Source organism: Protopterus annectens, chromosome 2.part1 (assembly GCF_019279795.1).
Source record: "Protopterus annectens isolate FY-2018-M chromosome 2.part1, PAN1.0, whole genome shotgun sequence".
In the NCBI taxonomy this organism is placed as follows: domain Eukaryota; kingdom Metazoa; phylum Chordata; order Ceratodontiformes; family Protopteridae; genus Protopterus; species Protopterus annectens.
In genome coordinates, this window is record NC_056729.1 from 1,497,403,572 (window position 1) to 1,497,426,800 (window position 23,229).

Genomic DNA, 23,229 nt, shown 5'->3' on the forward strand with positions numbered 1-23,229 from the left:
AAAGGGACTCTGACTGACAATGCTTGCAGATGACTGCAAGGTGGGTGCTATTATTACCTCCCCAAGTGATGTTGACATCCTGCAGAAAGGCCTCACTGAGACCTACAACTGTTGTCAGAAACCTGGACTTAACTCAGTGCCAGAAAAGCTGTTGCCATCCCCTTTGGGTACAACTTGGTTCCCATGATCACCACATCAGTGGTAGTCCACTGAACACAGTCAATATAACAGAACTGGGAACACAGGTTGACAGCGACCCCTCTGTTGACCACCACAGTGCAACTGTTGTCAGAAAGTCCTTCTATGTGGCACATCTCATCACTGAGGGTATTGCATCCAGGAAGAAAGAGGTCATAGTCCCCCTCTACTCTTCCCTCATTAGGCCAGTCATTAAGTACAATGGCCCATTTGGCATGTACCTCACTAGACACCTGCAACACCTGGAGAGGCTGCAAAAGAACCTCACAAAGAGGATCCTAGGCCTTAAACTCTTGTCCTATATGGACAGCCTCCAATAACTCCAACTATTCCCTGTCTCATATTGGCTACTTACAGGTGATCTCTGCTTCACTTACAAAGTCATATCTGACCCAGCTTGGTTAGGCATGCTACATCTAAAGAAACCCAATCTGTCTGCACCACATGCCCCAGAGACCTCAACCCCATTTCCACAATCAACAGAACATGCTGGAGGGACAGGTTCATAACCCAGAGACTGGCCACGCTATGGAATAGACTTCACATACATCTCAAGCAGAGCACCTCTGCAAGAGAAATCTGGATGAGTCGATGGGGATTTGAAATCTCCCCCTGGGGATCAGTCCAGTGGCTATACTTGATAGATACACTGTGGAGTAACATCAGCTGGAATGATGCCAGGATAATCCTATGGGCTAGGCTTATAAAGGCTCCATGGCCATTCGCCTTGTACTCACCTATGAACCTATGAATCTCAGTACTGGCATATGTGTGCATGTGTACCAGTGTGTATAAAAGTGTTTGTGAGTGTGTAAACATGTAGGTGAACATAGTTTGAGGCCCTTCTCACCCAGTACACCTCCCATTGCCATACATCACAAGGGCTGGTGATGTTATTCACTTTACAGGTACCTTGGAACACTCTTCACCCTACAAGCCCCATGGTGTTTGCGGTACCTGCATAACACTATAGTAACAACAACTAGATAGGTAGGGTTTCTAATCTGAGTCCTAGCAAATGTGAGCATGTGCTTGTCTGTTTGTAACTGTTTGTGTATATATTTGTAGGATACAGCATTTTGAGGCCTCACTCTTCCAGTATACTGCCCATTTCCATTCTTTACAAGGGCTTTGGATGTTGTTCACCCTAGAAGAACTGCAGGACACTCTTCACCATATAAGCTCAGTGGCACATGCAATAAATGCATAACACTGAAGTAGCAATAACTAGATAGGTAGGGGTTCTAATCTCAATCCTGACAAATGTGTGTGTGTGTGTGTGTGTGTGTGTGTGTGTGTGTGTGTGTGTGTGTGTGTGTGAACGTGAACTGCATCCTGTTATGTCTTTGAGTGAGAACTATATCCATTGGGAGGGTGGGTTTTACATTTCTTAGGACATGGTACTCCCAAGGTCCACTTTACAAGGCCTGCTGTCTTCATCAACCGTAGAGCTATCTGTTGACACTCTTCAGCCCAATAAGCCCCATGCCACATGCAGGAACTATGTAACAGTACGGACTGACTAACAAGATAGGCAGGGCTGCTTATCTCGGTCCTGGCAAATGTGTGTATGAGTTTATTTGTGTTTATAAGTGTGTATAACTGTAAGTTAATGTATTTTGAGTCTATTCTCACCCAGTACACCTCCTATTGCATACTTTACAAGCCCTGGTGATGTTGTTCACCTTAGAATTACCTTGGGATACTCTTTGCCCTGTAAGCTTTGTGGTGCATGCGATAAATGCATAACACTGTAGTAGCAATAACTAGATAGGTAGGGGTTCTAATTGCAGTTCTGATAAGTGTGTGTGTGTGTGTGTGTGTGTGTGTGTGTGTGAGAACACTATCCTGTATGTGTCTGAGTGAGAACAACAGCCATTGTGTGGCTGTGGTTTACAATTTTAGGCAATGGTACTCCCAGTACACATTCCAAGGTCCACTTTACAAAGCCCGCTGTTCACATCTACTGTAGAGGTGTCTGTAGACACTCTTCAGCCCTATAAGCCCTGTGCCACATGCAACAGCTATGTAACAGTATGGAATGAATAACATGATAGACAGGGCTGCTAATGTCAGTACTGGAAAATGTGTGTTTGCATTGGTGTATATAGCAGTGTTTGTGACTGTACAGACTCATAGATGACAGTATAATGAGTCCTTTCCCACCCAGTACACCCCCAATTGCCATAGTTCACAAGGGCATGTGATGTTATTCACTTTACAGGTACTTTGGAGCAGTCATCACACTATTATTTCATGCCACCTGCAATAACGACATAACACAGTAGTACCACTAACTAGATGAGTAGGGGTTCCAAACCCAGCACTGGCAACTGTGAATCTGTGTGTGTGTGTGTGTGTGTGTGTGTGTGTGTGTGTGTGTGTGTGTGTGTGTGTGTGTGTGTGTGTGTGTGTGTGTGTGTGTGTGTAACTGTGTGTGTGGGAACAGTATTCTCTGTGTGTTTGGTCAACACAGTATCCTCTGCGGGTGTGGGTTTTACCAATCTGAGGTGTGTTCCACCCACTACACTTACCATTGCCCACTTTACAAGAGCTGCTGATGTCAACCACCATAGACTTACCTGTTTACACCTCCTCAGCCCTATAAGCTCTGTGGCACATGCAATAACTGTTACATAGACCTGGTAAATGTGTATATATACAGCTGTACCTCGGCTATGACACAGTCAATGTGTTACCACTCTGCCATACCCCTCATTGACAATGACTGCAGGACCACATCCTGCTGACACACAGACACCTAGAACACAAACAGAATATAGCATGTAAAACTACATTCAATCAGCATTACTAACACCAATAATGCATCATGGCTGAAAACATACACACACTCTGAAGTGTACCCATTACAAATCATGTCATAAATTTTCCCACCTTTAATGTGACCTATAACCTGTGCAATCCAATTGAAGAACAGACAGATCGGTTAGGGATAACATATAGTAAATGAAATATGTACAATAGCTGGTTACATGAGTGTGCATACCCTTAAATTAATACTGTGTTAAAGCACCTTTTGATTTAATTACAGCATTCAGTCCTCTTGGGAAGGAGTCTATCAGCATGGCACATCTTGACTTGGTATTATTTGCACACCCTCCCTTTCAAAAGCCCTCCAACTCTGTCAGATTGTGCACAGCCCACTTCAGGTCACCCCACAGATTTTCTATTGGATGTAGGTATGGGCTCTGGCTGGGCCATTCCAAAACATTGAAGGTCTTCAGGTGAAGCCATTCTTTTGTTGATTTGGATGTATGGTTTGGGTCATTGTCATGTGGAAAGGTGAAATTCCTCTCCATCTGTAGCTATCTAGCAGACACCTAAAGATTTTGGGCCAAAGGGGACTGGTATTTGGAACTGTTCATAATCCCCTCCACCTTGGCTAAAGCCCCAGTTCCAGCTTATGAGCAGCAACCCCAAAGCAGGACGCTGCCATCACCATGCGTCACTATGGGGATGATGTTCTTTTGGTGATGTGTATTGCTGTTATTGTGCCAAACAAACCTTATGGAATTGTGGCCAAAAGGTTCAACCTTGGTCTCATTAGACCATAACACATTTTCCCACATGCATTTGGGAGACTTGATGTATTGTTTTTCAGAATTTAACCCAGCCTGGATGTTCTGTGTGAGAAAAAACGTTCATCTTCCAACTCTACCCCATAGGCAAGACATATGGAGAATATGGGAGATTGTTGTCACATGTAGTACACAACCAGTACTTGCCAGAGATTCCTGCAACTCCTTTAGTATTGCTGTAGGTCTGCCTGCAGCCTCCCTGACTAGTTTTGGTCTTGTCTTTTCATCAGATCTAGAGGGATTCCAGTGCTTTGCAATGTCACTGTTGCCCATATTTTCTCCACCTTTTGATGGTTGTCTTCACCATGTCCCATGGTATATGCAATGCTGTAGAAATGTTTTTGTACCCTTCTCCCGGCTAATACCTTTCAACAATTAGATCCCTTTGAAGTTTTGTAAGCTCGCTGTGAACTATGGCTGTTGCTGTAGTAGGCAACTGAGTAAATGTCAGGAAAAGCCTAGTAGGACAGCTGACCATTATTCGTTGTCAATCAGAGTCTCTGTAATTGATGGCAGGTGTGTACCCAAGAAGACATAATTCTGTAATTAAATCAAAAGCTGCTTCAACAAAGTATTAGCTTCAGGCTATGCACACTTATACATCTAGCTTATTGCACATTTTTTATTTTTCATACTTGTTCGCCAAACAGATTTGTTTGTTTTTCAATTGAGTTGTACAGGTTATAGGTCACATTAAAGGTGGGAAGGACCGGGAAATGTTTTATTGTGGTCTCATTTTTGTATATCACAAATACTTGTCATTTTAACAAGGTTGTGTAAACTTTTTATATGCACTGTATAAGAGTACTTTTAAAATATATCCCTAGTTTTGGCCCTTTGTCTTCCCATTTTGTCAGTCTTTGTCCAGATGTCTTGCACTAAGAGTTTGAGAGGTATGGTTCTGAGGTATGACTGTAGTACATGTTATGTACATACACACACACACACACACACACACACACACACACACACATATATATATATATATATGGGTCTAGGACATTTCACTGAAAGCACATTTCACTGAAGCTCAAATGACTGAACACAAATCACTGAAAGCACAATTCACTGAAAACTCAATTCACTGAAAGTTATATATGGCCCTTTCCCCACTGTAGTGTGATCCTGGAGTTAGTATATATAATAAGGGGGTGTAAGGGCACTGCCTCCCACATCTGAGGGTGTGGGGGCATAGCCCCCCACATACTTTAAGCATATATTATGTTCAGAAAAGAGTAATATATTGGAATTGCAAGTATCTATGTATATAGTTCAAAATATTTAAAATATGTGGGGCCTATGCCCCCCACACCCCCCAATTTGGGGTCGGTGCCCCCGACACACCCTCTTACTATATATACTAACTCCAGGGTCGCACTACAGTGGGGGAAAGGCCATATATAAGTTTCAGTAAAATGTGTTTCAGTGAACTGAGTTTTCAGTGAACTGAGCTTTCAGTGAAAAGTGCACACTAATTTGACTTTCAGTGAAATGTGCTTTCAGTGAAATGTCCTAGACCCATGTAGCTCCATACACACACACACACACACACACACACACATATATATATATATATATATATATATATATATATATATCTGTATATGTGCATATATAAAACTTAGGTTATTCCACAGAACTTTTTCCCTACTGTTGAATGTCTCTACTCCATGATATGTTCGAAAAAGCATTAGAACTCCCTGCAGCTCAAATGGTATAGTGGTACATTGCTCTGACTATAGTGTACAGGGTACTGGGTTCGAGACTTGGCAGGGCTGATTATTTTGTTGCTATCCAGAAGAGTGGCTGATGGAGACAGAGTGATTAAAGCAGCTTTAAGTGGGTTTGTGTGGGTTTGCGTGACGCTAAGCTATGCCAAGATATGGTAAGCCATAGAGATGCTTAATCCAATTTTGGCTTCACTTAGCATAGCGCAAACTTGCTTACTCTCACTTACTCCCACTTACACCTGTGCTAATTTCGTTAAAAGAAAAGAAAAAGGGGTGATAGGAAAGTGGTGAAAAAGGGGCATGCAGAGGGAAAAACAATATGAAGATAGCTAGAGATATGCAGGGCAGGTGTAGGGAAGGTCCACAGCTTTCCATTTCTTATACAGTAACAGCTGTGCATTTGTATGGCATTTGGAGGTGAATTTGGACACTCAAACCCCAGAGATTGGGGTGAGGACAACAGAAATCTATTATCAAGCCAATTGGATGGGTTACATGTGTTCAGTGGACATGTGTGCTAAATGGACAGCTATGTATGGGACGATATTTTTTTTTGGGGACAGATGCCCTATTTTTTTTTTTTTGTTAAGGTGAGAGTGGGATGTTGGGGAAGGATTGTAGGTATGTCTGGGGCAGTAGGTTGGGTAGGGAGACAGACAAGACAGCGGACAGGGGTGGTGTATGACATGTGGGGAGTAAACACATTGGACAGGGAGATAGTTGGGAATCAGAGGCACATGAGCCCCCATATGGATACAGTGAGACTGACATCCCCACCTGCAGGCAGTTACGACTGCAGATTCACAGCCCAAACAGTGGCTGTGCTGTGAGTTGGACAGGAGGGGCAGCCTCAAGGTGCACCAGGCTGCCCTCCATCTGGCAAATCTGGCCACCCAACTCAGGGAGGATGACACTGCACACCATACCCCAGAACTGATGGCAGATGACAGGCTCATCTCCATGCCTGCACCCAAGTGGTGCAGGGCCTGCAGAAGATAAATTTCCAGGGTGGGTCCCAGACATGCTGGGGCCCGGTGCCAAAGCCAGATGGGGCGGGACAGGTTGATCTGCTGGGATCAGCCTTCCCAAATGTGCTATGGTGTTGAGGTTTTCCAAGATATATTGGTTAGTCATGAACAAAGCATTTCAATATTAGTTTTAACAGCATGCATGGGTTTTCCAATTAACCCAAAACAACAGATGTGAGACAGTTGCATAGCAAACAGAACACATGCATAAATGGAACAACAATAAGCATTGTAACAGCATGCCTGTAACAATGACAGCAACAGGACACCAACAATGGTATTTGAGCAAGGTATGTTAACATGCAACAAATTAATTATTTGAACAATAATGGAACACATGTCCCAACATTAGGTTTTGTAAAAACATACCTGTAGTATATGAATAATAATTAGTGATGCAGGTGAGGGGTGGAGGAAGAGATGAGAAGTCCATTAACAACTGCATAGGCTTCTATTTTTCACAACAGTACTGCTCAATACACTGGAGGTCTGCCCTGACTTTACATCTACCTACAGCCTACCTATGACATACCCATATTTTTGAGGTGGGCCATGTAGACAGCCTTCCATACAATGGTACCCACATGGTGGGAAACTGTCAGGTTGATACCAACCTTAATGCAAAAGTCACCTCACACCTGATTGCATGCTCAGTACATTATTACTGTCATAGTGTAGATGACATCTGCCAGAGTAGGGGCAATTATGCCTATCCTGGCATTCAGTTTGTGGTAATGCTTCTTGCACCAGTCAGTAATTGGGTGAGTGTCTCTTGAAGGATGCTCACATCAGTAGGGGAATATAAGACAGTGGCCAGCTTGCAATTATCTGTACACCTGGTCAGCCACAGACCATTGCTTTTGTCCTGTACCTCAGATACGTATATCTCAAACAGTAGAGGCCCCCAGACTGATCCTTAGGGTACACCATTGTGGATGAATCTACTACTAGAGGTGGGTTCCACTACTTTGACTGAGTGGGTACTATCATTGCGCCAGTTAGCTATCCATCTGGTAACCTACAGGTTGGTGCCTAGTTGTATAGGCGTATGTATCCTGTCCACCTGGGGATTAGTGTGAGAGGATTGGGCTAAGTGATGGTAGGCATTGTTCACCATCTTCCCCTTGTCCCTGCATTTATTGACCACTTCAGAGAGGTTGACCAGGTTTAACAGCCCTGATCTTCATTTGACAATACCATGGTGTGTGAGCCCAGGTATTTCGATATTGCCAATGTCCCTGTTCATATTTTCCTTGATATTTCCTTCCATGCCCTTGCAGAGCAGGCTAGTTAGGCTGATGTGCATAATATTGGCTGAGTCATTGGATTGATCCACCTTTGTGTATAGGGATGACAGTGGCTGTCCTCTGTGCAGATGGGATGACACCAGTGCTCAGGCTGCGATTGACTACATTGCAGAATGGATCTGAGAGCCCATGCCTGTGTTCATGTAGGATGCATCCAGGGATGGTATTAGGCCTATGGAAACCTCTGTGTGTTTCCTTTGAGAGGGCATTATGGACCTGCTTCCTGATGATGAGGGGAGAGGGCAGGTGCTGTACATGCACATGTGTATCAATGGGGGGACAAGGGATGGTGTTTACACTTCACCTGTCTGCAGCCAGTTGCCTATATCTATGCCATATGCATATGTGGTGTTAGTGACCACCACTAGAGAGCAGATTTTCTGTTTCCTCTGGAATTGCAGACACATGTGTGGAAGGCCTAGTGATTTGCCTCGGTGGATGTGTACAATTTGCACTCAAAGACAGCCTTATGGTACATCACCTGTGCCCTTATTTGCTTGTGCAGACCAAGGTGGCATTGCTTCCAATGAGGCACCTGTTCCTTCTTGGCCTGTCTAGCAATTGTTTCCACCTATTATGGTATTTGTGTATTGCTGCTGTCCACCACAGGCATTTTCCCTACCTTTAGGGAGATGATGTTGCCTGTCAGGTATTGATGAGTCCATACAGCTATGTAGGTGCCCACATAGTATTGTGGTGTGGGCCTGGATACTGCTGCTAGTTTCAACAAATGGAATGTTGGCTGTACAGCTAATTCTACCTGCTGATTTTAGCAATGCTTAAAGGGGAAATTGCACTGCTTAACAGTGTGCAAATCCACTTAGCTGAGCTGACTGTTGCTTAGCATTCATGTGTAAGCAATGCTTAAACCAGCTAAGCATAGATAAGCACTGCTAATCATTGCTCACTTTTAATTTTTAGATATATTAGAATTATGACTTCATTCAGTAAGTGTATATGATTTACTTTACATGACGTCCCTCTATGTGCTTTAATTACATTACCAAGGGGTGTGACTATACTGTATGGGACACTTGTGTATACATGGGTGGTTTCACATGTTATATGCACTCACACTTCAATTTTAGACCAGCTACACTACCCTAGTTGACAAATATCACTTACTACATCATTTACAAAACAAATAATAATTTTAACACTGCTTTTCTATGTAAAAATAAAGTGCTTGTTTTGGTTCTCGAGCCATGAATGCTTGCATACAAAGTCAGGACTCTAACCACTACACTATCCCAGAATTAAGATTTTTAGCTCTATTTTTTATTTATCTCCTCTCGGGTGTTTAAGCAATGCTGGGCAGAGGGCTATAATACACACACCTGCTTAGGTACACTTAAACATTCCTTAGTATGGAAAAAAGTTTTTTTAATTATTTATGGCCTTGTACATCTTTGTTACTCTAGGAGGTTGATGAGTATGTGAGGCAGGCAACTGGGCATTCTGCAGACACCTGTACAGTTGAGGGCTTTGCCCATATGGCACTTTCAGATGGCAGACATTTCTGTTTCAGTCTTCATACCCTGCAGGAATCCATGCTACTACAAACCTTTTATTCTGTCAGTTTTCAAGTTTGTCAGTGCAATATTTAATACTTGTCCCTATTTTTATGTTTTTTGTCCACCCAGTATTTATGGCTTTGTACTGCTTGATTTCTGTAGGAGTGTAAGAAATATCTGAGGCAGGCATCTGAGCATTCTGCAGATACCTGTACAGTTAACGGCTATGGCTGTATGGCGTTTTCACATGGCAGACGTTTCTGTTTCAGTCTTCACACCCTGCAGGAAATCCATGCTACTGAAAACCTTTTATTCTATCAGCTTTCAGGTTTGTCAGTGCAATATTTAAAACATTTGCCTATTTTGGTGGCTTTGCCCTCCCATTATTTATGGCTTTGTACTGCTTTATTGCTCTGGGAGGATGAGATGTATGTGAGGCAGGCATCTGGGCACTCTGCAGAGACCTGTACAGTTAATGACTATGGCCATACGGCACTTTTACAATGCAGGGGGTGTGTGACAGAACATGTCACACACCCCCTGCATTGTTGTTTGCTTCCCTAGCTATTTTAGTGTCTGTGGACACTGAAATATTCATTTTAGTTTAATTTCAGTGTCTACAGACACTGAAATACTGTTTGAAAGTGCTGTACGACACTTTCTGATTGCAGGGTGTGTGTTAAATGTCTGTGCACTACTTAAACACATCTCCCGCACTCATTCGCTCTTTGTGTCCATTTAGCCTTAACAGCAACGTGCCTTCCTGAATATGCAAGGCACGCTGCTGTTAATACTAATGCTAAACGGGCACGAACCACTTCGTGCAGGAATAGCACTATTCCTGCATGGAGTTTATTGTATCCTGGGAAATGTGTGTGACATTTTCCCCAGGATTCAGGAAGCCATATTTTCCATGCAGGAACAGTGTAGGAGCTCCTGCATGGAAAATGGCCACTGAGTGATTCTGGATAGTGCCGTTTTCACGTGCACAAGTGGTCCTACACTGTTCTAATATTGAAAATTGGCAAATATGTAAATCACCTCATTTGCTTGTGAAAACCATGCAAATGAGGTGATTTAGTGATTCACAAAGCTGCCAGGTCTCTTAGCTAGAACAGTGTCAGTGCAGAAATGTATTTAGAAATAACTGAGTACATTTCTGCAACTAACAAAATGGAGGAATGACAGCTTGTTAAAAAGCATGTATTATATACATTAGACATGCCAGTGACCAAATATAAGGCCATTGGCATTAAAAAGTGATTAATTATTATGAAAATTAAACTTTTTTTTTGGCTGATGTCTGAAGCATAGGGCAGTGGTGTGCAAACAGGATCGTGCCGAAAATAAAAACAAAATGTGAAAACTCAATTTTAAGTTAATTCTGCATTTTGCCATTATATTCAGTGGCATGCAGAATGTAAACAATACTAGGGAGCACTGGTTGTCAAGGAGAAAGGGTCCGTTTTAGTGCAGTAACTAATGACCTACACACTGGAGTATGCAAATGAGGGGAGTTATACTGAATCACTTATTTCTTCAAAGTGTCAGCTTGCACCTAACCATGTAGGTGTAGCAACTGAATGACTTCATAAGGGGGTGTGTCATGCTTGCTGTAAGCTCATTAGAGCTCTGTGGCCCATGTTTGCCCTTAGCTAAACACAGCTAAGGAAGGGGTGGTGTCAGATGTGCCTGAGCAGTGTGTACATAGCCTAAATGGGTGTGTGCACCACGCACCAGGTTTTAACAAAAAAATACATAAATAAAAGGAAGAGAAAATGGCAGCACTGTTTACATTTGAGCACTGGGTATGCGCGGCATGCCTCGGGGCTTAAATAGGGAGGAACTGGGAAGGGGGAAGCAGCAGTAGGAAGGCAATCAAGGAGAATAGGCATAGCTGGCATGTGGAATGTATCAGAATCAGCCAATTACACATGTTTAGCCCAGCCCACTACTATAAACTATGCAAACACCTTTCAGATGGGTTTTTCCACAAACTCTACACCACCGGTGTACACAGGGGATTTTTAACTTTCAAAACTAGAAATGTTAGAGGCTGCTGCTGCTTTAATCGAGCAATATCTGCTAGAGACTGAGGGTTGTGAGGAGAAGAATGCTGACAACTGACCCACAGTGAGGAGGAGGAGGAGAAGAGGGTACAGACCCAGGGTAACCTACATGAGCTGGAGACAGTGGAGTGCTATAGGGTGGACAGGGACATTCTACAGCAAATCATCGAGCTGTGCCAGCTACGCCTCACACACACAACTAACAGAGGGGAACCCATCCCGGTGGATACCAAGGTATGTCTAGGCTTAAGAATACTAGCCACAGGTACCTTCCAAAGACCAACTGGGGATATTATGGGGGTCTCACAGGCATCAGCATCCAAGGTACTCCACCAGTTCCTGCATGCCATGTCAGCACATGTCAGTGAGCACATATATTTCCCCAGCAGTCATAAGGCATTGACCAGAAGTATGCATCTCTTCCACTGTACAGCAGAATAGCCTGAGGTAGTTAGTGCTATAGACTGCATGCACATACACATCAAAGCACCACCTGATAAGCAGGGAAGGGTCTACATAAACCACAAGGGCATCCCCTCCATCAACTGCCAGGTCATGTGCAATGCCCAGGGGATTATCATGAATGTGTGTGCTGGCAGCCCTGGAAGCTATCATGACTCCCATATCTGGCACTGCTCACAGCTGTATTAGGGGTTTGGCAGGGGGGACATCCCATATGGCCATCTAATGGGGGATGCTGGCTATGCACTTGAGCTGTGGCTGATGACACCCATCAGAATTGCATATACACCCAAACAAGAACATCATAATTCTTAAAGAAAACTCATCTTTGTGGAAAATGAAATAAAGTTGTCTTACAATCAGAGCTTGCAACTCAGATCTTCTTTCAGAGGTGAGAGCAATAAATAACACTTTTCCCATGTCAAGAACTTCTAGTCAGCCTGACGAGTTGGTCCAAATGAGAAAATGAGAGTTAGTTTTTCTAACAGAAGGTTAAGACTGTAAGGGGTCACCAGTGTTCTAGGAGGCTTCTTATGAAGAACCTCTTTCAAAACATTTTCACATGAGACTGCATTGAAAGAGTGGGATCCATGTGCATACATGCTGCAATGATTGAAAAATGAACTTTGATAGATGAATAAGGCAGGACATAGGATAGTAACTCATACAAATATTGTAAACTCTGTTCCTGAATGGGTCTTTTGTTGGCACCAACTAAGAAACTTTTTTCCATTTGCTAATATACGATTTTCTAGTAGTAGGCTTGCCTTGCTTCCAATAATATCTGTTACACATTCTCAGAAAACAGGTATTTAAAAGGGATCAAAATGTATCATCCAGGCAGTCAGTTGCAATTGTTTGGAGTCAGTATGTATCAAACATCTCTAAACCTTTGTGAGTATTACATCCAGTCTGCAAAGAACCACTGTTGCCTGGCCTAGAAGGGAGTCACTACAGTGATCATTGTGGAGTCCTTCTGAATCTTCAAAAGTATCATTGAAATTAGTGGCAAAGGTAGAAGGACATACAATAGCATTCTTGCCCAAAGAAAGGAAAAGGCATCTGTCTTTCTGGCCTTCATGCATGGAATTCTGGAGCAGAATTTTGCTAGCTGATTGCTCACACAAGGAGGCAAAAAAGATTTGCTTGAGGTGTTCCCCATAAATGGATCAAATTCTTAGAAGACTCCTAGATTCAGTTTTCATTTTTGAGGATATGCCCTGGTCCTGCTCAGCTTGTGTACAGCACAATTTTGCAAAAAGTGAGATCCCTGGTGAATGAGAGTGGGCTGTAAAGCCATATTCCATGCTGGCATGGTTAGTTTGCACAGGGGGAGGGTAAGATCTGGTTCTCCCCTTGCTTGTTTATCTACCACATCTCATGTCTGTAAATACATGAAGAGGTCCTGGAGATCACTAATGATTCAGATAGTTGACAGCATTTATAAGAGCTAGCATCTCTTTATGTTTAACTGCTTTGGTCTATCATTTTTGTTCCAAAGAACTTGTATTTTTATGCCCATACAAACCGCTCCCCAAGCAAAGTCTGAAGTGTCTTTATGACTGACTGTGCTGAAGAAGGAGGTGGGGAGAATCAGAGACCTGGATTCTGAGAAATTTGGTGTCTGCACTACATAATATTCCTTTTCACAAACCCTAGAACTGGAATTTAAAAACAGCAGTGGACCATATAGATTTTAGAAAGCATTGTATCCTTCTCATGTGGAGTCTTGCAAGAGAGATACCATACTTGTAATCCTGAAGAATTCACTTACTGTGACAATAGTCTGATTGGAAAACTTCAGGAATAAATCTAAATACTGATCAGTTTTTTTCCTTTGAAAGAAAAGCTTTTTACACTGATGTGTCTAACAGGCACTGCAGAAAAACAATTCTGTGAGATGGAGTCAGAAAGATTTCTGAGTGTTTGGAAACCCAGCCTGTTCGGGAGATCTCTCACCTAAGAGAGAGATTCCTGACACTCTACAAAAATAAGCAAGTCATCCGAATAAGAAAAAATGTGGATACCCTACGTCCTGCAATGGGCTATAACTGAAGGCAGACACCCTGAACTCACTTGGAGCAGTGGATAGTCCAAAAGGTAAGGCAAGAATTGATAATGTAACCCAGATGCACAAAACCTTAAAATGTCTGAAATATGGAGGAATAGAAATGTGGTGATATGCATCTTTTAAATCTATGGTCACTAAGAAACTCAAAAGAGGAAAAGGGGGTAAACATTCATGAAGTGAAACATTTTGTAGTATTACAAACTGGTTCAGAAAGGAAAAATTCAAAACTGGCCTCCAAGAATCTTCTTGAATAAAATCCTTCCCCCATTAGGGGAGCAGGAGGAAAAACAGCTTTTATTACCCCCTGAGAAAACATGTGCCATAGAACAGGAAGAGAGGAAGAGTTTGGTCTGGCAAGTGATGAAGTATCCCCTGGAAAAGGAGAAGACCCTCCAACTGCCATTGATAGCCTGGATGGATCATATTTAAGATCCATTTGTCTGAAACAATCTGTCATGAAAGAGAGAAATGAAGATTCAGACTTTTTGCAAGATTTAAGGAACTGCTAGGATGGAAGGAGAGATCCAGATCTTTCTTATAGTCATTCTGATTTACTGGACTGCCCTTTGTTTTGAGAGGTGGTCCTACTTTCTTTTTGGAACCTCACTGCCATTGCTTTTTAAACATTTGCTTACCAGCACTCTGCCAGGATGATTTATTTTGTTTTTTTTTTTTTTCACAAAAGTTAGGCAATAGAGCAGAAAATGCCTTATAAAACCTATAGAAGGAGGATTGAAAAATCCTCGAATCAGCTTACCTCTGTCTTCACACTTTTTGATAACTTATGCAGCAGAAGGACCAAAATACTGATTGTCCAAGAGAGCATTCAAAAATTTCATTCTTGACATCCTTAGAGAGTTTATAAGAATGCAGGCAGGCAAACCTCCTCAAAACAGTTCCAGTATCCACAGAGTCACAGACACATTTTAGGCAACGAGAAGCAACTTAAAACACAGAAGCAACTAACTTTCACAAAGTAGATGTCTCCTCACAAGAGGAAACAGATGCCAAATCATTCCTCAGACTTTCACAATTGACTAAAATAAATTTCATCATCTGAGCCCTACAATTGAGAATTTTAAAATTTAAAGTTTCTGAAGCATATACTTTTTCCCAAATCTTTCAAAATCCTTCCCATCCTTGCAAGGTCGGGTCTGGGGGTATAAGACCTTAAAAGACCGAGGAACTTTATATAGTCTGCCTTTTAAGGGGAAAAAGAAATAGAATGTCTGTCAACTCTAAATAATATCAGCATAAACCTTATCAAATGTTGGAAATACAGCTGTATTCTTCCTAAAAAGAAAAATTAAAAAATATATCAGTAAATAAAGATTTCTTGACCTTTCAGAAATCTCAAAGACAGGTTTCACCCTTCTCCTAGAAGCAAGACGACATTTTTTTCTGTATAATATAATATAGCTTTTGATAGCCAAGATTGCTAGCATAATCTTAAATTGAATTACTTTGGGGAAATGTTGAAAAGTAATTAATATTATTTTGGGATCCATAGGTTTAACTTTCCAATTTAATTCAATTGTAGCCACAGTTGCTGTTTTCTATATGTTCACACGAGAAGACAACCACCAACATGTCTGTCTTTAAAATTTCAGCATCTAAAATCTGAAATACAAATCATCGCATAGAACTGTGATGGTGAATAATGTATGCCAAATGAATCTTAAACTGAATATATCTGTTATGTTGTGATAAGTTAAACCCATATGCATTTTTAGTATTAGTGATCCATTTCGCTTTTGAAAAGTGTTCAGTCGTTCATGATTTCCATTTTTATTTATCAGTAAATAAAGATTGTTCTGCTGCAATCAACATTTTTAAATCTCTGGAAAGCATATTTAAAGTATTTGATACTTAATTTTAAATAAGAGTATCCAGTACTTTATCTGAATAAAACAATAAGCTCACCGCATACTGTGGCAATGAATATATTATTAAAATGTTACTTAGTAAATGTTCCCAGGTAATAGTTATGAATTAGAGATCTATAAACCTTAATATCAGTAATTAACATGCCACTTTGCTCTTTCTCAGTGAACAAAAGACAATTTAGTATAACTGCAATGCTACTTGAAGCTATGAAGGATAAAAGCTTGTAATTTCGACTTGTTGATGTAAATGTTTTATATCAGATCCATTCCACTGGAAAATGAAAATGTAAATATCCACGCCTAGCTATGGTGTAAGTAATGGACATCGTCATCATCTTCATCAGCCATATTTATCCTATTTTCTACACGAGGTCAGAGTATCATGTTAATTGCCACTATCTCTCTTGATTCAATGCCACACTCCTGCCTTCTTCGACACTCGTGCCTGGCTGCCCCAGATCTTCTTTCACACAATACATCTACCTCTTTGTTGGACATCCTTGTTTCCTCTTACCTTCTTCCTGTCTGTCCCAAATATTCTTCACTAGATTGTCTTTTGCTTTTCTCCACGTGTCTGAGCCACCGTAATCTGTTCTCTTTGATCTTTGCTGCAATTGGAGCTACTTTGGCTTCTGCAGTTATGTCCTTATTTATTCATTTGTCCCGCAGTGTGCATCTTACCACCCTTCTCAGGCACTTCACTTCCACCACCTCTAACTTCTTCATCTCCTCTACCATACAGTAGTACCAGTCGCCCCGCTGTCTTGGACACTTTACTTTCAGCTACTTTGGCATTCTTCTGTCATAGACTACACCTGACACTCTATACCAGTTGGCTGTAGCCCCTCTAATTCTAGATTTGACCTCTACATTCAGACTTCCCTTCTCTTCAACCACCCCTCCCAGATACTTGAAGCTATTTACCTGTTCCACTGTCTTCCCTTCTATCTCAGTTCTCAGCTTCATCTGATTTCCCCAATTTGCTGCTATTACCACTGTCTTATCTGTGCTTAGTTTCATTCCATGTGCCTTCAGTTTTGCAGTGCATTCCCTTGTCCTTTGCTGACATTCTTGCTCAGTCTGTCTATAATGCCACATTATCTGCATACAGTAACTTTGTTGATCTGTCCCCTCAGACCTGTTTGCTAATGTAGTCCATCACCAGTATGAAGAGGACTGGGCTCAGAGCTGCCCTGGTGCACACCCACTCCCACTGGGAACCCCTCTGTAAGACTGAGCACTGTTCATACTTGAGTCACTGGGTCCTTGTACAGAGCCTGCACTAATTCTACCATTGTTTCTGGGACTTTGAACCACAGCAATACTGTCCAAATCAGCTTTCTTGGGACCTTGTCATATGCTTTCTCCAAGTCTAGCTTCTTCTCAACTATCTGTCTCACTGCAAACATCGGGTCAGTTGTGTTGCATCCTGATCTGAATCCAAACTGCTTATCTCCCATCTTACATTCTACTACTCTGCATATCTGTTTATCAATCACCCTCTCCAAAACTTTTATGGAATATGATAGGAGTGTGATGCCTCTGAGGCCACAGTTATGGATGTCCCCCTTGTTCTTGTACACTGGCTTGAGTATGCTTATTCTCCAGTCATCTGGGACACACCTTTCTCTCCACACTATTATTAGTACCCTCAGGAGCCATTTCTCCCCTATCTCACCCAGCATCTTTATCATATCTGCTGTGACCTCATCTGAGCCTACTGCTTTCCCTGACTTCATCTTCCTTAGTGCTGTTCTTACTTCTTCTAGAGTGGGCTCCTCTTCTTCTCTCATCGTAGGCTGTTTCTGGGGTAGTACAGCTTCTGTGGAATTTTCTTCATTCAGAAGATGCTGGAAATGCACCTTCCATCTGCCTTTGTCGTCCTGTGGACTAGTGAGCAGGTTGTTGCTGGCATCCCTTATGAAGGGTGTCTGACTATCGTTTTTATCTTTATCTTTCTGTCTTTGCTTTGCAACAAGATATAGTTTCTTTGTGCCACTTACAGAGTCACTTTCCAGAAGTTGGTACAGTGCCTCTGATGACCTTTTCTATGCTATTCCAACTCCTTTCTTAGCTTCTTTGTTAGCCAACCAGTATTCCTTCCTAGCTTGATCGGTCTTTTCTATTTCCCACTTTTTCCTGCACTCCTTCCTTATTTTGTTGACTTAATGGACTTCTGCATTCCACCACCAGCTTTCCTTATGCACCTTATTTCCATAGCTGACTTGTCCACTTAACAGTTCTGTAGTCCTCACACAATTGCACTACAGTAATAAACATATTAATAATGTCTGAATAGGCTTAAACTCACATGTTATGTGATGAAATGAGACATAATGCATCTGATTGTATTAAACCAGGATATAAGAGTGAAAGAAATAACTTGTTAAATGGATATAAAAAACATGACAAAGAAAAAAAAAACATGTTCACAATGCTGATTATACCAAGAGAGAAAGCAATTCTGGAGGTAACTGGTTATCTTTATCCTTTAAAATGTGTACATATTGTCAATAAATTGAATTCATAAACCAAAGCAATTTGTTGGAGTATAAAAGTCCTAAAACCTGAAAAGAATAATGATGGTGCCCTACTATTTGTCACGGCACGCTAGATCAGTGCTTAGGGAATCGGGCAAACCAGATCACTATCATGTAGTCATGGTTGCCAGACACAGAAAAAACCAAGACGCTGAGTGTTACCCATGACAGAGACGGTTAACAGATGTTTAAGATCGTCAGTTACCTACAGGTGGGAAACGTGTCATTTTCCCTGGGATTGTGAACTCAGAGTACAAATAAATGTTTAGCAGTGGTTGTAAAGAACACAACCCCCCCCACACACACACACAAGGGGGGTGCAAAGAGGCTTGACCGCTGCCAAAAATATGTTTTTAGATTGCATATTCTGAGGTTATTCTTCAGAGTGTTCACAGAAGTATGACAACAACTATTTGCCAACATTAAAGAGTCAACATTAGCATCATCAAAACTTAGTTCATTCAGTCTTGTTTCCTAGATCCATTTCTATAGATAGATAGCTACAGAGTTTGAGGTGAGAAGGCTTGCTCCCATGTTATGGATACAGGGGTACTTACCCCTGCAAAAAAATGTTGCTGTGTTTTGCAACCTTGGTTGTGTCATTGTTTTGGCTAATGAACTCCAAAGTTTTCAGTATTTGGGGGTTGAATAATTACAGGCCAATCAAATGACTTGTGATTATTCAAAGTGGATGTAAAATGAGGGCATGTGTATAGAAGCATTGACGTAAACATATGTACAAAATACTACCATTACTACTTTTGAAGGATTTATTGATAATCCCGTTATCATTTAGCAATATTTGTTGCTAGAATGACAATACTGTGTTGATGGTTAGCGCAAGCAGAGTTACAGCTGTCACCCCAGGATATAGGTTAAATTTTTATTTTTATTTTTTATTTTTATTTATTATTTGTTAACTGGGGCAGAACAGTGATCTGGCTGGACTATTTTCAGGCTGAGCCTGGGAGAACATGACAATAACAAGAAAGAAAAAAAACAGTAAATAGAATAAATTTGATTGAGTAAGGAATAGTAGTGACCTTGTAGTTCGTACTTTGTAAGTTCAGTATTGCAGCTTTGCTTACCTTATTTGTTACATGGGTATTAATGGCATAAACTCTGATCTGAAGAAATATATGGCACTGGATACAAAGGCAAACTATGTCTCAATAAAAACACAATATAAAAATGGCTATTTTTATCTCATGTACTCTGGAGAAGTCTGTTTTAATAAAGACGAAAGCGCTTAGTACAACTTCTGACTAAGTGTCTTCTTATGGTTCCAGTTCTATATTTTTTATACATTCCAGTAAAGTTAATAACACCCTATTCAAAGTTCTTGCTGTAATTATATAGTAAATATTCAGGATAGAAATGGGATAATAATGATTTTTCACCTTTTGCTGCTTCCTTTTTTTAAGAACTATTCTCACTTACTTCACTGAGTTTGGAATTTACTAGTTAGGAATAATAGCCTCTGAAGAGGCTTCATGCCAAATGAATGAAGGACTGCAACAGTTGCCCCCTACACAAAGGGAGGCCTCCCACGGACTTAGGAAACTACTTACCTATAATTCTGACTAGTCTCATATGCAAGGCCACAGAAGGAATTACCATAGATCTAACAGAAAATAACATAGGAAACATACAGGCACTGGATCTTATCCAGTTCAGTTTTGTCAAAGGCAGATTGTGCCTACTTATCGTGAACTCACTAAAGCTATTGATGAGAACAAAACAGTAGACACTAACTACATTGTCCTGGCCAAGACATTCAACACAATACCTCAAATGGACATTGTATACAAACTTAGAAAATTAGGCATGAACCCATATGTCAGCCAATGGACAGCCAGCTGGCTAACTGATAGGAATAGGACACAGGAAGTTAGGCTAGGGGAATTCACCTCCACAAAGAGGTCAGTCACTAGTAGACTTCCATGTGGATCACTGATGGGGCCTCTCCTTTTTGGCATCTACTTTTCTGAAATCAAATCAAATGTCAAGGGCCTCTTGCTAAGCAATTCTGTAGACAACTCCGAGCTAGGTATGGTCACTGAATCCCTTAAAGACATAGATACTCTTCAAGAGGACTTGATTCAGCCAAAAATTCATGCCAGAGCCATGGACTAAAACTCAATACAAAAAGTGCATAATACTACCCATTGGAAAGACAGCCAGTTGTGGAAATTACAATATAGATAATACACCCCAAAATGTAGACCCACTGGTCAGGTATCTGAGAATTCATGTTAACAGTAACCTGACCTTTGGCCACCACATATCTACTGCAGTGAGAAAATTATTCTAACTTGTAAACCCAATAGCCCACATAGTGAAACAACCTCAGGCAGCTACTGGAACCTTAGTACCAAACGTCATCCAATAAATACCAGAAGACAGTATACATCACAAACAGTAAACGTTAATAATAAATTACAGAAAACTCATAAGGTTAAGCACTTTCTTCTTTAAACACAGTAGAATTAATGTATTTTGAATATATTTTGTTATTAATTAATTTATTCTCAGGGCAATTAATGTGAATGTTTGTTTGATTTTGAAATGGATGTTACAGAGCACATGACAATTAACTTTTCACATAAACTCAAGTTTAAGATTATTCTGGGTTCTGATGAAATCTATTGTGTTTAAGGATGAAAGTTCTGACACAGTGTTCCATCCTTTAGAAGAGACATTAAACTGCAGCCTTTTTTAATTTCTGCAAATCTTTTGGGTTTCTAATACCATGATGGGAATGGACCATATTCCTAAGTCAAAGTATGCTAAAGGTTCATGAAATTAGTATTGTTTCAATCTTTGATGTCAGTCAGAAGTGCTCTACGCAGCACCTGCAATGTGCCCAGTAATGACTCATTCTGCAATTCGTACGGAGTTACATCTATTGGTAACATATTTAAATATGTGTATAGATTCTTTTTTATAAGACCCCCTTGCTCCTACTACTATTGGAACTGTCTGGGTATCTTTCTTCCAAATTGCACTCGTTTCTGCCTGCAAATCCTGATATTTTATGACTTGATGCCTCTCTGTACGCAAGACACTGTAGTCACTGGGTGTGGCAATTTCAATGATCAATGCTACTTTTATCTTCTTTTCATGGACCACTATATCCGGTTTTCTAGCATCTATCTTTTGAACTGTTGGTAATGGGTGATCCCATGTGATGTAGACTTCATCATTTTTTATGATGCTTTGGGGCTCATGTTTCCAGTGTTTTTCAGCCACTTCAGTACCATAACATTTGCACAGTTCCCACTGCAACAGTCTTGTCACATTGTTATGCCTTTCAGTATACAGTCCTTCTGCTATTAGTATGTCATAACCAAGCTGTGCTAAATCTTCCTGCAAAGATGTTAATACTTTGAACTAGAAATTATGTACTGGATCTGGGCCTGGGGTTTTCCAATTAGAGGCTTTTCATAACTTTGTTTCAATCTCTCTGGCTGTTACTTCATTCCATTTCATATCCTGTACCTTTAAACTTCTTATTCTAAGTTTTTCTTTTTCTATCCATTTAGCATCTTTGTTATGTTCCACAGTACAGGGTGGCCACAGTGGTGCAGCGGTTAGCATTGCTGCCTCACAGCAAGAGGTGCTCTGGTTTGATCCTCGGCTGGAGTGCCTTCTGTGCAGAGTCTGCATGTCCTTCCTGTGGTTGCGTGGGTTTCCTCTGGGTGCTCCGGTTTCCTCCCACATCCCAAAGACATGCTGTAGGTGGATTGGACACTCTAAATTGGCCCTAGCTGTGAGTGTGCCTTCTGTGGAAGGTTGGGCACTGGCCTGGCAACTCGACACTGTAAAACTCCACTGCCAATCATGAGCGGACAGGTGATCCGCTGTGGCGACCCCTAACTGGGAAAAGCCAAAAGAAGAAGAAGAAGAAGTTATGTTTCACAGTATCTTCATAAATACTTCTTCAAAATGTATCTATTTGTTCTTTGTTGGTGGTCTTTCAGTTCCTTTTATCTTGTTTCCCAATTCTCTATAAAGCATTTTTGGGTTATCAGTAAATTGCTTATTTTGTACTTTTATATTTTTCTGTGTATCTTCTATGTATTACCGCCTATACTGAAATGTTTAGTTTGTTATTTGCGATAGTGCATGATCGATCCTGATCTGTTCTGATACTGCACATTGCTTTTATCACATCTATATTTCTAAGTAATTTTATTGATTTGTTCCCTCTTCTATACTCAGTAGTAACACTTCTTGTCTCATTTGCTTTATAGTTTTCTCTATTTGATACTTCCATGATGGTATTTGAATTCTCCCCTTCCTTTCCCTCACTACCCGGTGTTCTTGTGGCAGAACTTTATCAGTTATCTATTTAACTGCACAGTAATATATCCTGTTCACTTCTGTTATATTGCATGGATCTCGATGGACAGTCTTAATTACTGTGTTCATTTGTTTTATTGAACTTATAGCATTTTTGGGTTTTATTGGCCTTCTGCAGTCCATTTCTTTCATTGATCTTAATATGTCTATCCATCTCTGCCAAATCAAGCAACTCTTCTCTTAGCTCATTTTCTTCTAAATTGAAGACACATTTTTTGTTTTCCATTTCCTGCGTGCATTCTATAGAAAGTTCTGTAGCATCTTCCTGTGGCACATTCTCTTCAATTTCATCCCATGCCACCCGTTGCTCTGTCATGTGGGAACTCATTAGCCTATCACTCCTCAATATTGACTGCGTCAGAGTTTCCATGGTTTCCTGTTCCTTCTCTTGCTGTCCAGCTTCAGGTGAATGTTTATACTGGTTTCCTATGGAAGGCTCCAAAATATCTTCATATGGCAT